Source organism: Pteropus medius, unplaced genomic scaffold, assembly GCF_902729225.1.
Source record: "Pteropus medius unplaced genomic scaffold, Ma_sr-lr_union100, whole genome shotgun sequence".
Taxonomy (NCBI): Eukaryota; Metazoa; Chordata; class Mammalia; order Chiroptera; family Pteropodidae; genus Pteropus; species Pteropus medius.
In genome coordinates this window covers 9,261,105-9,278,803 of record NW_024349798.1, presented here as the reverse complement: position 1 = coordinate 9,278,803, position 17,699 = coordinate 9,261,105, and positions in this window count along the sequence as shown.

Here is a 17,699-nt window from a genome sequence, read left to right as displayed (position 1 = left end):
TCCGGCTGGAGGAGGCCGAGGGGGATGCAGAACCCATGAAACAACAAAACAACCCCTTAATCACAGACAGAACATTACAGAATGCAGCCTCTGCGTGCCTGCTCTGGCTTTCATCCTCATCCCTGCCCTCTGGATCAGCTCTTCTTCTTCGTTAAGGAGACGGAGGACCAGAGAGGTTAGGTAAGTTGCACAAAGGTGCACAGCGAGCTAGTGGCATATTCCTAGCTCCCAAACAGTGCTCGATCCTTTACCACAACTTTTCTGAGCAAGTTCATGGCTGGCTGGCTGCAGTGTGGTCACCGTTTGTCACCCAGACAGGTTACGTTAACTGGCTGAGGGCACGAGGAGAGAAAGGGATAAAACCGGGACTGAAATTCAGATCTGCCTGATTCCAAGATGATTTTCTTCCCACGCCTGCCAACGCCTGCAGCGCTTGACTTTCTGTCTGTGCTTGGGTTAGGACGTGGCTATTGCTCCCTTTCTGTCTAGTCTGGAAAAGCACGAATAGAGGGGATTGCTTACAAAATCCCTTGGGGGTGAGTAAGTACGGTTGCAAAATCAGACTGTAGGCTGGGGAAAAGAACATTTTCCCACCGTGAGGGCAACCATGCTGGTGAAAAGGCAGTCTTTGCTGCCACCTGCTGGTCACATGGTGGAACTCTGTCACAGACAAGACTTTATTAACCAGTGCAAGAACATTTGTTTTCAGCCCTCTGGGGTCCAGGCACCCACCGGGTCAAACACGGCCAGGCAGAGACATTGGGCAATGTGTAGAGACAGTTTTAGCTGTTACAGCTGGCATCTAGTGGGTGGAGGCCAGGGAGGCTGCTGAACATGCTACATGCACAGGACGCCCTGCAACAGAGAATTATCCAGCCCCACGTGTCAATAGTGCCAACGCTGAGAGATCCTGCCAGAGGAAGAAAAACAAGTAAAAGAAAGCATGTGTGTACTCAAGGAACTGATAACATAGTTGAAAAGAATCTCACTCATTCAATAAATATTTACGAAGCACCTATTTTGTGTTAAGACTATAATTGGGCCTGGGGACGCATTAGTGGGAATGGATGACAAGATCCCTGCCCTCACTGGCTTACATGGAAACACACGAACTAATAATACATATGAGAAATTCAGGTACTAATTACGTGTTACGAAGAACATAAAGCAGGCTCATGAGATGGAGCGTGGCTGAGAAAGATGCTACCTTCAGAAGGACAATCAGGAAGGGCCTCTTGGAGGAGGTGAGACCCCGAACGAGGAAGCTGCTAGGTGGGGAAGCAGCAGACCAGGCAGGTGACAGTATGTGCAAAGGCCCCGAGGTGGGAACGGGTTTGCGTCTGAGGAAAAGCGAGGAAAAGAGTTGAGGGAGATGTTAGGGGTGAGGTGAGGGAGGCGAGGAGCGGGGAGAGAAGGGGGTCCATGGTGAGGAGGTGCTGATGATTAAGCGAGGTTTCGGATCATGCCGTTTTCTTCCCATGCCTGCCAACGCCTGCAGCGCTTGACTTTCTGTCTGGGCTTGGGTTAGGACGTGGCTATTGCTCCCTTTCTGTCTAGTCTGGAAAAGCACGAATCTCTTCCAGATGGATCTCTTCCGTTCCATCCCGTTCTGATCCTATTCTGAGCACAATGGGACAGGTTTTTGGCAGCTGGAGAGAATTTGCCCAGGCTGAAAGACAGTGCGTCTCAACTCTGACATCACCTGGGGACTTAAAACTAAACCCCAAAACTTTCTAACCCTTGGGCCTCAACTGAGCCCAGTACAATCAAAAACCTCAAAAGCGGACCTGGGCACTGGCACCGTACCGAGGTTCCCCAGGTGATCTGTTGCTTATCACTTCATCCATCCATCCATCATCATCCATCCATCCATCCAAAAGCCATCATCCGTCCGTCCATATATTCACTCAATTAAAAACTACTTGTTGGATGCCTGATGTGCCAGGTGCTGTTTGGGGCACTGGGGATGTAGCAGTGAATGGAAGTGATGAAAATGCCCTCGAGGAGCGGACGTGTATGTGTGTGTGAGAGGGAGGGAGGGAGAGAGAGAGAGACCACCATTATGAGTAAGCACGGGGCATGTCACCTGGGAGGAAGCTCAACACAAGAGCAGGGAAGGCTCAGGGATGGTTGTGGGGAGTGTGAACTGTGCCGTGACTATAATGTCCCATCGAGTCCTCTGCTGAGGAGGACTTGAGAGACCGCACAGCCCTCCTCATCCTAATTTCCCACTGATTAATCAATGAGTGTTCTCCGGGGCGGTGGTGTCGCTCGTGGGGAGGAGTCTCCTGGGAGGCTGGGCGGTCGGGGTCTGTCTGAGTCAGGGCCCAGCCTCGTCTCCCACGTGACTTTGGTACCTTTTCCTGGAGACGAATCCCAGAGCTGAGACGGGATCCCAGACCCGTGCGGGAAGCCCGGGAGCTTGCACGGCAGTCACTGTCACCCCCGTTTTGTAGATGAGGAGCCCCCAGGAGGAAAGGACTCGCTCTGGGGGATGCTGCAGGTGAGAGGCCCGGGAAGGAGACCTGGCTCCCGAGGCATCATGGTCCCTCCCTCCCACATCCCTGCGGCTGGCTCCCTCCCCATCAGAGCCAACGCCGGGATTTAAGGTACAGTGAAAACAGGGAGCCATCGTGGTCTGGGCTCGTCCTCTTGGGAAGTGCACTTGTCATCTCCTCAGCACATGACACCCAACAGCTGCGACCCTGATACGAGGCCTCGATGAACGATGGAGAAAGACTTGTAATCTCTGCCTTGTTGCAACAACGGCCTGTGCTTTTTTCCCAAAATATTTACACGTTAGGTCCCTCTGGAGCATATGGAGGACGGGGTGGGCGGCGAGTGGGGAGAGTAGAGGAGGAGAGAGAGAATGAATGAGAGATGACCCACCCACCCAAATCTACTACTTCACCCTACTAATACTGTCAATGAGAGACCCGGAGAAATATATAAGTACAATACAAGAGATAAAGATGGAGGTAGAGATGGAGGGAGATGGAGGGCAGGCAGAGGAGACAAGAGCTGCCCCCAGAAAAAGGAGAGAGAACCGGGTAGAGGCAACATGAGACAGAGAGAGAGACCGAAGGAGATTCAGAGAAAGGTGGGAAGGAACAGAATCTGAGACAGAAACACCAGGAAGAGAGAGAAGGACCCGAGACACAGACATGAAAGCAGAGGCGCAGAGAAACGAGGCCGTAGGAGAGAAGCCAGAGAGGGCGGGGGGCACAACCATGGTCCCGCGTGGACTTTTCTGGGGCTTCAGACGCTGCCCAGGGTGACAATTCTGGGCACTGTTTAGGGCTGAGAAAGTCGGGTCTCTCAGGAGGGTGCCCTGGGTCCCTGTAGAGCTGGGGCACATTCTGAGGGCTCGGAGGACTTCCTGGTGGGGGAAGTCAGCGAGGGAGACGTGGGGATTCTGTCAGAACCTCTGCGTTCGGTCCATTTCTATTTCTTCACTTGGAAATGCTTAATTTAATGGAATACTGGGAGTCTCAGAGGAGAAACGAGCATGCGATGACTACTAAGATATTTATGCATCCTCTGTCCCCCTTCCAACTCGTTTCTTCGCGAGGCTGGCTCCTCCTGCACCCCCAGAGTTGTTGGGTGCTTGCCTGGAAGCAGCCGTCTCAGGGAGCCCCGGAGGAGAGCTGACAGCTCACCTGTCATTCCCGGAGCCGGTGATGGTTTTTCTCACCGCCTGGGTTTGTCCTGATTCTGTACAGTGGAGCCGACTAGGTCAATTGTGTCAAACCTGGATGGGGTAACACGCGCCACACCCGGCCTTCGCCTTTTACCAGCGAGGCCCCTGGAGGTGACGCGCATGCTCAGAGCGCTGGAGTCGCCTACCTAAAAAGGGGGACTGTCATGGGTTCAAGCGCGTACCCCCAAAGATACAACGAAGTCGTAATTCTGGAACCTGTAACCGTGACCGTGTGTGAAGGAAGGGTCTTTGCGGGTGTATACAGGTAGAGGGAGATGGGGTCATCCCAGAAGAGGGTGGACCCTAACGCCTGTGACGGGAAGGAGCATCCGCGTCACCCTGGAGGCAGTGTCCAAGCCATCTATAGCAAATCCGTCCTGTCCTGTCGCCCTCTCTCCAACAGCAGCCTGCTCCCTCAGCCCTCGCTCGTCGGTGGTTTCTACCCGCAGGATCTCAGCCGCCCCCTGCTCCGGTCCCCAGCAAAGTCCGATTTATTTGAGTTCGGGACTAGAGCGGAGGTTGCGGGCCCGGCAGGGGAGCCACAGAGAGGAGCCTGGAGGTCAAAGGGAAGGTTTCGTGTGTCTGTTGTTCAATCATAGTAAAATACCTACAGAATAAAATTCACCGTTTGACCAAACGCACAACTCAGTGGCCTTTAGTCTGTTCATAACGTTGTCCTATTATCTAGTCCTGGAACATTTCATCGTCCCCCAAGGAAAACTTTTGGGAGTTTTATGGAAGAGGTGACACTTCTGCGCTCTAGAAGGTTCTCTCTGCTTGCTGCTTGGGGGCCGGGCTGCAAAGAGGCTGTTACGAGCCTAGACAAGAGAGAATGGCGGCCCACAGTGGGGCAGACGGGACGTGAAGGAGGGAAGAGCTCGCAACTGGACATTTAAGCACTGGGATTGCTGGACTTGGTGAGAGTGTGGTGTGGGGAGGTGACAGCAACTTCCCAGACGAACTGTTAGCGTGGGAGGTGTTGTGATTTGCAGAGCTGGAAAGTGCCAGAAGGCAAGCTGACAGGTGGTGTGCGGGGAGAGGAGCAGATAACAAGTTCGTTCTGCAGAATATTGAGGTTGGGACTTCGTGGGACATCCAAGTGGACATATCCAGGAGGTAGGTGGAAATACGTCTTGGGACAGAGGGTTAGGTCAACGAGGATTTCTTGACCTCAGCACGCGTGACATTCGAGGCCAGATAATTCTGCGCTGTGAGGGGCCATCCTGTGCCTTGTGGGGTGTATAGCAGCACCTATGGATTCTACACAGGAGATGCCAACTGCACCCCTTTGCCAGTCAAGACAATCACGTCTGTCTCCAGACGTTGACAGACGTCCCTGAGGGGGGACACAATCGCCCTGGTTGAGAACTACCAGGTCCCATGCATCGGAGAGGCATCAGTGTGTAGAGGGTGGTGTAAGCCTTTGAGATGCTTGAGATGCTCAGAGAGTCAGTGAGAACAGGACAGAACCAGGATGTGTCCATTGGGGCAAAGCCAGAGGAGACCATGGAGGAGGTGGGAGGAAAAAACCCGCAGAATTGGGGAGATCATCATGCTGAATGCTATGTGCACCCTCCTTTATCCCATGAGCACCCCATTTCTACTTTTGCTTTTGAGGGGCTGCAGAGCATCACGGCTCGGAGCACAGGTTATACGTGGTACTGCGGGCAAACTGCCTAAGCGCCTTGTGCCTTCGCTCCCTCATCCACGTGATGGGGCTCATCTCAGTGCCCACTTTGTGGATCGCTGAGGCAGTAACATCAATCATTGCGGGCACAGTGCTCAGAACGGGGCTTCCTGTGTGTACGTCACAATGCTTAATATTCCACTCGTTTCCAGGCCACGGACCTCGCCCCACTTCATACATTTAATTAACTCCATCATTCATACGTTTAGCATTACCCTCGGGAGTAGACCAGTGAGCAAAATGGAAGCAGACCTCGCCCCACAGAAAGCGTGGTTCGGGGTGGGATGTGGGAGACAGACACTAATCAAGTGTCACACACATAGTTACAGACGGAGACAAGCCCTGAGCTGGAGAAGGGCATAGGGCTATGGCAGACCAAGATGGAGACGCTCTCTCTGCCCAGCGAAGGTACAGCTTCTTCATCTGTTTGTGGGGCCCCGACACTCGTCAAAGGGAGCAGTTAAAGGACGAAGGCCCCCTCAAATGCATCTCTTATTATCCCAAAGAAAGGATTCATGGGAAACAGGCTTCGGACCTGTTATTTCTACTGAAGGAGATTAAATGCCTTTAAGTTTAGCTTCGACTTGAAATGCCAGGTACCCAAAGTGCAGATGACAAGGCAGAAAAATCGGAATAGAATGAAGATGTGTCCTGTACCGCTCTGCTTTTCCAGAGAAAACAACCTGCTCGTATAGGTTGATATTCGGATTGACAGTGGGGGAAGAACCAACCTTCCCAAAGCACCTCCCTGCCAGGGCTGACAGCATCCAGTGTGATAGGAAGGATGTGTCATTAAAGGCTCTGAGATGTGGGCCCTGGTCCAGGCTTGACCTCTAAACCCATAGAATGACCTTGATCGCAGGCCATTCTCCTCCTGGACACTTTGAGTACAATGATTCCTGCACTGGGGTCTAGGCCTTGGGCTGGAGACCAGGGTGAGAAGAATGAGTAGGCTTTGCAGAGGTGCAGGGTCAGAACCTGTCTTTATTTACGGATGCTGGTATTCTGTTCATTATGGGGATTTGGAGCATTCACTGTGATTTTTTTTAAAAAACATATTACACTGTAATATTATTTATCTGGGTGACTGAGTCACTTGATATACCAGGCAAAGGCCTCACTTGCTTCGACTTGTCCCACCAAGGGTGGGCCTCCTGCTGGACCTACCCTTTATTTTGGGGGTATTTGGGTTAAAATGTCCTTCTTACTTCCACAATAACCAAGAGCTTCCAAAGTGAGTTCCTTCCCGAGCTCTGTTTTGAGTCTTTCGATGCTCGAGAAAACACCCAGGGCAAGGGGTGTTGGTCACTCCTTCACAGATGGAGAAACCGAGGCACGGAGAGAGGAAATAGTTTGCTGAGGTTCACAAATCGAGCTACTAAATATCGGAACTTAGGACCAAATCCCAGTTCAGGGGATTTTTCTGCTGCATCTCCTAGGCAGCTCGACAGGCAGAGTGAGACAGAACGGGTCAGAGCACTTTAAAGATATTCTCGTTAGTTTTAATCATAATGACAATGCATGTTCCTTGTAGAAAATTTGAAAAAGGCATATAAGCAACAGAAAGAGAATAAAAATATCCCGCGATTCCACCCCTCAGGGATAACGCCTGTTCATTATCCCTTTTGGTGCACTTCTTTCTAACCAGCTAGATGGTTTTTCCTCATTCTTCCTGCATCTGTGTTCCCCTCCCATCCTTAGGCGTGTGTTTTAGCCTCACTGAAGTCTCTGCTTATACAAACAAGGCCACCACCAGCCCATGTGGCACCAGCACATACGGCACCTTTGTGTAAATTAGTAAGAGATGCCCCCCTCCAGGCAGAGGGCACCTGGCTTAGCAGGTGCAACCAGAAAAGGTCCTTTTGCAAACCAGCCCTGCACCGGAGCACACAGTCTGGTGAGCAGGTGCAGTTTAGATGTCACCCCCACCTTGGATCCTCGGAGGGGTGTCCTTGTGCAGCGCCTAACCTGCCCAACAGGGTGGCCCCGTGCACAAAAGCATTCTTGAACAATGTAGGCGTTTCTGAATCTTTTTTATTTTATTTTATTTTTTTGAGAAATAGGTATTAATTAAAGATTCATGCAAAATTCATGCAAAGGATAGAATGACAGGATAACCAGGACGAGAAGCCCAAACGCTCTGACTCCTCCAGACTTGTGCTTTACCTGTCTCTTCCGAGTGAAATGTCCTTTTCTGTCTCCCTGGTATCCAGCGAAGTACTTGGCACAGAGGAAACGCTCTGTGTGCGCAAAACTGGATTGAAATGCATTATGTGGTGGCTTTAAATGATGTCTGCAGATTCTTTGACACTCCCGCTATGGAAAGGTGGGGTCCAAGTCCTCCTTCTGAAATACGGGCCAGCTTTCGTGTTCGCCTTTAACCAACAGGTGCCAGAATCACTGCTGCAAACCCCAAGGGTCGTAGAGATGATGCAGCTTCTGCCTGGTTCCCCCATCTGGCCTTCTCTTGACGTGTGCCCCTGGGACTGAGCAACCGCCTGGACAGACCCTGGGTTAGAGTTCCAGCTCCAGCCCCAGCTGAGGCCCCACCGCCAACCATGTGAGGGAGTGAGCTTCCAGATGATTCCAGAACCTTCGAGTGGACCAGCCGAGGCTGAGTAGATCGGAGACCAGCTGTCTGCACCAAGCCCTGTCTGCCTACAGATTCGTGAGCAAAAGAAATATTGTTGGTGTGTTAAGTCGCTCAGTTTCGGGGTGGTTTTTTGATGTAGGGAGGAGGCAGCAGAACTAAAATGTTAAATCAAGCCACATTGAGAGACTGAGATGTGCTGCTCAGCTCCACAGCCAGGCCTGGACACCTGCAGAACGAAGGAAGATTTCTGCTGGGATTGCTGACACCCTATTCCTCACACTGTGAAGGGGAAACAGGAAAAACGGAGTCTTTACGTGGCTGCCCTACACAAAATCAAAACGTTCATTCTCTATGGCTAAAAACCATGGGAACCTATGGACTAAAAGCTGGGAACTGCCAGCGGGCCTTTCACGCTACATATTCTTACCTTTTCATGCTCCATGCTTCCTCACTGTCTGTCCATATCCAAACAGGTAAACAAAGTCTTCGAACTGTAACTCACAGGAACTAGAGTGTGGTATGTAAAATGAATTCCCCAGAACACTCTGAGTCCCTCTCAGTGCCTTTACTCTCTCCCTCTCACTGTCCTTGTCTCTTCTGTCTCTGTCCCTGAGTGTCCCACTGTCCCTCTCACTCTCTGCCTCTGAGAGGAGACCACACTCTGTCTGCTTTCCCTCTGACTCTAACTTAAGTGTGTGTGTTGATCACGTGCTGATGGCTTCCTATCACAAGCATCTGCGACCCTCTGCCTGAGGGCATTCTTTGACTTCGGGAGGGTCTCTTGGCTAACACTTGGGGCAAGCTAGAAGTGCTGGGGACCTAGGACTCCTGGGAGCAGCTCTTAATCCATGATGGGTGGAGCTCGTAGGTGCTCAGGCTCCCTTGCCTTCCGGCGGGACAAACTTGGGTGTGTCTAATGACAGATTCCATTGGTGGGATGGTGAACGAGGCAACCCAAAAAGTGTTCTTGGAGGAGGAAGAAGATGAAACTAGATAAGGACGTTTTAATTCTATTCGCAAAGTGCTGTCCTATTTGCAAACGCCTTTCCCACCGTTATCTCGTCAGATGCTTGGAGCACATCTGTGGATAAGGAGACCATCATTTCTGTCTCCGGGAAGGAAAAAGAGACTTGTGGGTTACGGTGATGTCGCTGCTTGTTCTGCCCCCCACCCCCACCCTCCACGTCCTGACTTTAAACTCCGTAGGCTTTTTCATTTTCCTGAATGAGTTCTGGGGCTACAGATATCCACAGAAGGGACCACCCGTGGCCGGATTTTTCTAGAACTCCAATTTCAAAGTATTAGGAAGTGATGCCAATTACATCGCAGGTCTTGGTTTGGAAAGTGGGACCACTGAGCTGATGCCCCAGGGTCAGCTCAGTGTTTCTTCGACCTGAGGATGAAAAGGGGACGGTCAGCACCCCTGGGCTCCCGTGGTGCTTCCATCCTGGCCTCCCAGCTCAGCAAAGGGCCAGCAACAGAGGACACGATGAGAAGCCGGAGAAAAGCTGGCAGGAAGCAGGAACCTCGGATGGATTAGCAAGTGACCAGAACTAAGTCATCAAAGGGCCCGGATGAAAGGACAGAGATCACTCGGGAGAGTTTAAACACAGACAGCTTAACTGGGAGAGACCTAACGTGAAGGATCAAAGAGGACCTCAGAATCACAGCTCAGCGGCCCTGGGTGCCACTTAAGCTTGGGAATCAAGGACACAGGCCAGCCGGGAGGGGGTGCGCTGTCACAGCACGGCTTCGCCTTCCACGGGAGGAGGCAGAGGCCTCTGAGGTGGACGACTTGGCTGCGGGTAGGACTACAGATAATGGCTATTATCTTTTTTTTATAAAATTAGATTTTGAAGTAATTACAGACTCACACGGAAAATTGCAAATGTAGCACAGAGTCCTGGGAGCTCTTCTCCCAGCCACTCCCAGCCTCTCCCAGCTTGCCCCCTGGGCGACATCCTGTGCAACTACAATCGATATAATTGATATTGATATAATATCAATGTCTGGAAATCAACACTGGTACAGTTTAGTTAACTAACTACAGACCTTATTTGTGTGTGCATGTGTGCGTGTGTGCGTGTGCGTGTGTGTGTGTGTGTGTGTGTGTACGCGCGCGCGTGCACTTCTATGCAGTTTTCTCCTATATAGAGATTGGTGTCACCACCACCATAATTAAGATACCGAACTTTCCATCGCCACAATGATTCTCCCTCGTGCTGCCTGCTGCCACCCCATGCCTGACTCCCGGCAGCCACCAATGTGTTTTCCATCTCCAGAGTTGTGTCATTTTGAGAATATCCCCTGAATGGAATCATTCGGTGTGTAACCTCTTGAGTCTGGCTTTTCCTTCACTTGGCATGATGCCTACGAGACCCATCCGGGTTGTCGCAGGCCTCGGTTGCTCATTCTTTGCATTCTCTAGCGGTATTCTGTGGCGTGGACGTCATACAGTTTGTTTATTCATGCACCCATTGAAGGACATTCGAGTGGTTTCCAGCTGTTAGCAATATGGCTACCATTTTCACTGTTACATGGGCTTGAATGGGGAAGCCCCCAAAACATCCCTAAGGAATTTGCTGTGACATTTGATTTAAGGGTGTTGACTTAGATGCCCCCAACATGTCAGCCGTGCTAGTCTTTGTAAGAGTTATCGGGGAAAACTTCGTGCCTCAGGGACAGAAAGGCATTGATTTTCTCTTTAACCTTTAGTAGGTTTTTATCCAAAGAAACTGCAGATCTCATCACTTGTAGTTTCTCTCTTTGCTTTGGCCACCAGGAAGCTGAGTTTGGGGCCAGTAAGAGAAGGGCGAGGAAGCAGGAAGGTGAGGACAATCGGACACCTGTGCTAGACTTTGGGCACCTGGAGTGTCGGAACTGGGAAGTGTCCATCTCGGTGCCTCCGCATGCCAAGCATGAGGCAAGGGGCAGAGTAGCTGTGCCCATCTGTGTTGAGTCCGCCCTACGAATACTGCGGTTCCCCCCTGGGGAGGCAGTAGACACTCTATCCACTGGACCCGGCTAAGGCCGCAGGGTGATGGAGAGGCCACGAGCATGTGTAAGGCCATGGGAGCAGGAGCAGGGTGAGTTTTCGGAGCCTCAAGAACCAGAATACAAAGAGAAACCCAGATTTTAGATTTCATAGACGAAGGACAGAAATTCTTGGGACCAAGTTTTTTTTTTTACCCATTTTTTCATCTTGCCAAGTAAGTGCATCAATTAAACAACTCTCGAGCAGACACACACAAACCCACATACAACGAGACAACCGCTACCATTTCCTGTCACAAGCGTGCGCGCACACATAGACACACACAGAAAGGGAAATATTTTGAAATCACAGGTTGAGCGCTAAGTTGAATATGTGTGGACTTTCTTGTTTTTCTCAGTGCATTCGCTTCGAGATCATCATGCATTCTGAACCTGAATGAAAATTGGCTCTTTTTTAAAAAAAAAATAAATAAATAAAAAGGAAGATGCTTTATTTCTTGTACCTCTAGTTTCGGCACTGACTATGTAAAATGTAGGTATTTTAAATCGTCACACCCATCGATTAAAGTAAAACTAACCACAGTCCATGCGTGTGTAAATCTTTTATACACATATAGACGCAGGGAATTTTAGCTCACTTCCCTCTGGGTGGAGAAAAAGAATGCGTATAAGATTTTTTCTCTGCTCAGAAAATTGGCCTTTGATGAGTGAAAAAAAAAAATCTTGGCTCTTACTGTGGTTTTTGGCTCTCTGATGGACCATATTGCATAAACAGACATATAGCGTATCTGAGCTATTAAAATTTCATGGGTGGGGTTGGTAATTAAGAAAAAAAACAAAACAAACTAAAGGCCCTTAACAATTTTAAAGGAGGTGGTAATGAATACAAGGTCATGAACCACAGTTATAGATCTCCATGGACTTGGAATTGACATTGGGGATTGCTGACCTCGACTGCAGGGCACAATCTAAGTGCCACCGGAGCTTGAGAAGCATGTGTCATAGTTGTTGGAGGTCGCTGTGCGTCAGGCGTGCAGCCAAGTTCTTCAAATGCATCGCTTCGCCCTGAGAAGCAGACGCCTGGCACTGCGTCCTTTTTACGCACGGGGAAATCGAGGGGCGGAGAGGGTAAGGCACTCACACTGTCAGGGTCTGACTGTCGCCAAGCACAGGGCCTTGGCTCCCACTCAGGCCCTCTGACTGGCTTGTTTGAGGATCGGGTTTTCTGTCTGGAGGTCTCGCCCCGTGTCAGCGGCGGGGAGCTGCACTTCCCCTTCCTCATGAAATTTAAAAAGTCTGGCCGAGTGTTCTGGCCAGAGTCTCCTTCCTGGGAGTCCTGTCACCCAGATCGGGACTGGTTTCCATGGCTCCAGCAAGTCCAGATGCTGGAGGTCAAAAGAGTGAGCTGTGGACCCGTGGAAGGCATGATGGGTCTCACACGCCCAGCACGGAGAGGGGATGCTCTGCTGTGAACGTGCCCCTTGGCTGCCTGATGAAAGTCTATCATGCTAATTAAATAACCGAGCCTGTGGCCTGCTGCTGCACGCACCTTCACACGGAGGCCATGAGGGACCTTCCTGGGATGACGACGAGGCCATGCTCTGTGATTGGGAAGGGAAGCCTGTCTCTTCAAAGGCAAGGGAAAAGGGAAATGCATTTCAAGAGAAGGAATGTCTCCGCCATGGAGGCGGGATCTGGTCTGGAGCTCTGGGTCAGTCCCTTTGAAGAAATGCTGGTCGACTCATGCTGTCTTTCCTGACTCCCCATTTTCTACACAGCTGCCCGGATGATGGTCTTAATGCACAGATCAGGATATATCTCGGCTCGAGAATTCCTAGAGAGCATCTCCCTTGCCCACATCACTGAGGCCACATGGTCCTTCAACACAATATGGACAGGGGCCGAGAACACGTATATTCAGCAACCATGATCTCTAGACTGGATAAATATCCTAACGGGTCTGGCGCCTGTAAGTTTTTCTATGAAGTGCTTAGAGACATCTCCCCAAGGGTCAGTGGGCTGTGGCTTTCCTCTGGTTCCTCTAGCTAACTGTGGAAATAAAGACCAACCGCTGGAGAACAAGCAAAGGCTGTTATTCAGAGCTTGCCAAGGTGCAGTGATGGTGGCTGACTCTGTTGCATTTGGCAGAGGCTCAAAGGCAGGCAGGGAAGGGAGAAAGCTTCGTAGGAGCAAAAAGGGAAGACTTCAGATCTGCCCTTATTGGAAGTTGTTGGCCTGAGGAAGCTGGACCGGGCCAACTAGAAGTGGGGAACCTATGTGTTTGGTTAGAGGTGTATATTTAGCTTTCTCTGGTTGGTCCCAAGTTGGCAAAAAGGACAAAAAGTAGAAAGACTGTCAGTTAGTAATCGAGTCCTGACTATTTGGGGCCAACTGTTACAAAGGTTTGGCTTTCTGGACTGGTTGCTAGAGATGGTGGTATAATTTCCACAGCCTGACTGACAGATAGCAGGCTGGCTTCTTGGGCTGGTTAGTGTAGATGATAGGTTGGTTTCCTGAACTGGTTCTGTAGATCGTAGGTCAAATTCTATTGTTACATATGGTCTGAATATTGTCTGTTTGTATATTCGGTTTCTCATAATGAATCTAGAAATGTAGCGTCATCACATGAAAGTCTTCACTCTTAATTTATGAATGTTTACATCGACTGACAGGTGACAGAGGTAATGCAAGTTATATGCATTTACTTCCTTATCAGTTTGAAATGAGTTAAGAATTCCTAGAATATGGACACTCTTCTTCTTTAAACATCATGCAGGTGTAAAAGTGTTTGTAGGGATTGTATGCATTTCTGGACATTTATTTCTGAATCTGATTATTTTACATATTTCTAGCATTTCTTTATGAAATCAAGGGTTTGAAAATTTTAAGAAAGGTGAAAAATATGTAAGAAGTCATGAAACCGTGGATGATCTGCTAATAAATCGGGAGAAGAGAGAGGATATGAATCAATGGTTCTCAAACTGTGGTCTCAGGGTCAGCAGCATTGAAATCACCTGGGAATTCTTAGAAATGCAATTCTCAGGCCCCGGCCAGACCTCTTGAGCTAGAATCGGTGGGGGGTGGGGGGTGGCCCCCAGCAATCTGTTTTAACAAGCCCCCTGGGGGATGCTACGAGCATGAAAATCTGAGGACCACCAAATCAGATGAATGCATCGGAATGTGACTCGGCAACAGATATTGATAAAGTACTTCGAAGAAGAAAGAAAAACAATTAGAAAGAGAAGAAGAAAGGTACAGCATGGGCCTAACTAAATAAAAGAGAGAAGCGTTGATAAAAAATAGTCCACCCATCGGTATTACAGTGGAAATACGCAGCACAGACGCCATATTTCAACGCCGAACATCACAGTGTAAGATGCTGGAAAGAGTAACCACGTGCAATCGACACAGTCATATTTTATTCATAGCTACAAGAATGGTGCTTGTTTTGCTCAGTGCGGCTATTTTTCAAGTGTCTGGATTTGATTGGGCCGAACAAAGTACAAGTTAATTTAAATGCATCACTGAACTTACCATAACTTTTGCTGTGATGTGTTTTGTTCAGACAATTTGCCCTGAATCTACTGCCATGCCATTTCTGAGCATTGAAACGGAGTCCTCAGTGCAAAATGCTTATAGACCCATGGCCTCTGGGCTAAGATCTAAACTCGTCAGCAGGGTCTGCCTCTGTGTGTGTCATGATCTGGCCTTCCTTATCTGGAGAGGTTGGTTGTCCACTCATCCTTCATGCCACACATGATCCTCTAGAACATCAAATCACTCCACATTCTAGAAGTTCAGCATATGTTGTTTCTTCCATTGGCAAACTCCTGTGTATCTTTATGACCCTGCTCAAACACCACCTCCTCCAGGAACCTTCCCCAGGAAGACTTGGGGTTTTCTTTCTCTATTCCATGGCACCCAGGACACACCTCCATCCCGACAGGTGGACCCGTGCTGGGCTGTAATTTTTATCTGCTTCAAGACAGTGAACTCCTTGAGCGAGGGAACCATGTTTTTTTTCTGTTTTGTATGCGTAGGACCTAGCTTAATGCCTGGCTCGTGGGTAATGCTCAGCAAATATTTGCTGTTTGTTTGCTGCTTAGACAAATTGCGCTTGTTATTTATCTAAAAGACGTGCCGAACTGTTAAGTCAGACATAAAGCAAGCATTAGAGAGTCTAACCTTCGCTCATCCTCTGCAGCCCACCTATGCGAAGTCGTTTGCAATACCAATGATGAATAAAATGAGAAAGCAGGGCTAATAAATTGGAAATAGAAAACAACAACAATAATAAAATCACAGAGAAAAGAGAAAATTAATTGGCAAAATCCTAGGCTGATACCATTATGAAGGTTGAGCATGGCATTTAATTTTGAGCATCCTGACAGTCTACATGAAAAGGGTTCTATAAGTTGGTTTAATCGATAAGTGATAATAGTTCATCAAGAAACATGAGTGGTTTCATCCCAGGAATTTACTGTATAGGTTTCTATACAATGGGACTCAACAAAGTGTTAGATTACTCTAATAGTTACAAAGAACGTTTATTTGTTCATTCTTCAAATATTCTCTGAGATATAGTCTATCTTGGGTACTATATATACTGCATTACAGAGATGACTAAAATACATTGTACTGTAGTGGAGGAGAGAGATAAACTGATTCACACAATACAGTGTGATCTGTTCGGTGTTAGAGCAGAGATGAAGAAGCTTTGAGAACCGGACACAGACACCTGGGCTGCAGGTGAGGAGGAAGGCTTTCAGGAGGAGGTGACATCTGCGCTGAGTTTTGGATGAGTTGGACTGGCTAGATAAAGGTGTGGGTGGGGAAGGGATGTAGAGGGGTGTCTTGGCAGTTCGAGCATCAGATGCAAGCGTTTGGAGAAATAAAGGTGTAATGGACTGAATGTTTGTTTCTCCCCAAATTTATTTGTTGAAATTGTAACCCCAAAGTGATGGTTTTGGGAGGCGGGGCCTTCGGGAGGCGGGGCCTTCAGGAGGCGGGGCCTTTGGGAGGTGATGAGGTCATGAGGGTGGAGCCCTCATGAATGAGATTAGTGCTTCATAAAAGAGGCCCAGAGAGCTCTTGCCCTCTCTCTGCCATGCGAGGATGCGGCGAGAAGTCAGCAGTCATCGACCCGCAAGAGGGCTCTTACCAGAATCTGACCAGGCTGGCATCCGGATCTCTGACTTACAACCTCCGGAACTGTGAGAAGTAAGTGTCTGTTGTTTATAAGCCGCCCAGTCTCTGGTGCTTCGTTACAGCAGCCCACATGGGCTAAGACAGGTGCATCGGAGAGATGGCAAGCAATTTGGTAAGGACATGTGGGGCGGGGGCAAGAGGTGAAATTGACGAGGTAAACAAGCAGGTGGCCCACCGTGGAGGATCGTACTGACGCCAGAGGACCTTGGTTTTGGGGTTCTGTAGGGCTGAAAATGGGGAGCCGTAAAAGAATTTTAAACGGGGGAAGTGACGCAGGCCAAGTGATGTGTTTAAAAGATGCAGTAAGGCTCCTTAGTCCCCCCACCAGGGCCCAGCTTTGGTCTATCGTCAACCGGCAGTGGCCCCAGGCTTCTCTGCTACGAGGCCGAGCACTTTGAAAACGCTGAAGCCTGAACTGACATCAATTATGTTGAAAGGGGGAAAAATTAATTAAAAGTTTTCTAAGGGTTCTGTTCTGTATTCTTCGCTACGTTCATGTTATCAGCAGTGCTGCCTTTTCTTCCGGCTCAGAGTTATTACAGTATAACATTTTCATGTTGCTTGTAGGGTAATTATGTCAAATATATGGGAGATGATAAGCGGCAGTTTGTATTATTCTGTGATTAATCTCCATACATTCTGGCATTTCAATCTGGCCTCAGAAGACTAGGTTTGCTAAACTCTGGTGTAGGAGGAGGGGATGGGGAAGGGCCAGGAGGATGGTGGAGTTGATGCTGAGATGGTTCTGGCTGGAGATGTCCCATTTCTCCCTCCCCAAACCACCAACCCCAGCTCCAATGCTCACTTTCTCGCCAAGGCTCATTCAGCCGGGTGCTATTGAAAGCCTGGTCCTCAAACTACCTGCGTTAGGCTGACCTGGGATGCTCGTGAAGAAGACACACCCCTCCCCCAACCCACGAATCAGCATTTATAGGACCCCAGCCCAGAATCTGCTTTTTCAATCCCCTGCTCCCCACAAATCATTCTTATGTCCTTAACGTTTTTTTGAACAGCTCATCCAGATCCCAGTGAATCGACTGTACCCTCCGTAAACCCCACACTTAATATGATGTCGAAGGGAAGAGCAGACTTTGGGATTAAATGCTAGCATGGATGACTAAGGGAGGTCATAGCCTCTCCTTGTCTAGATTTCTTTAAAACTATGGAATAGATGAGATTGTTACCCTGGGAAAAGATAAGGCATCTCTTGTAAGACTTAAAGAAAGAGGAAACAACATTTCAATGGAGATTAAAATTTGTAGTAGTGCCCTGCAGTTGGAACAGAGTCCACAGCAGGGGGACCACAATGGAGGAGGGGAGAGGGGACTGGCTTCACATCCTCCGTAGACAAAGGACTTCTGACAGAGACAGTCCCCGACCTCTCCAGCAGGAAGGGTGAGCATGGACAACCACTGCTGGGCGATGCTGTCATCTTGCTGTATTCCAGCTTAATAGGAGGGAGATTTCCCGGCAGAGACTGCCCTGGTCAGCGAGGTCCACGTCAGGTCCACCTCCAT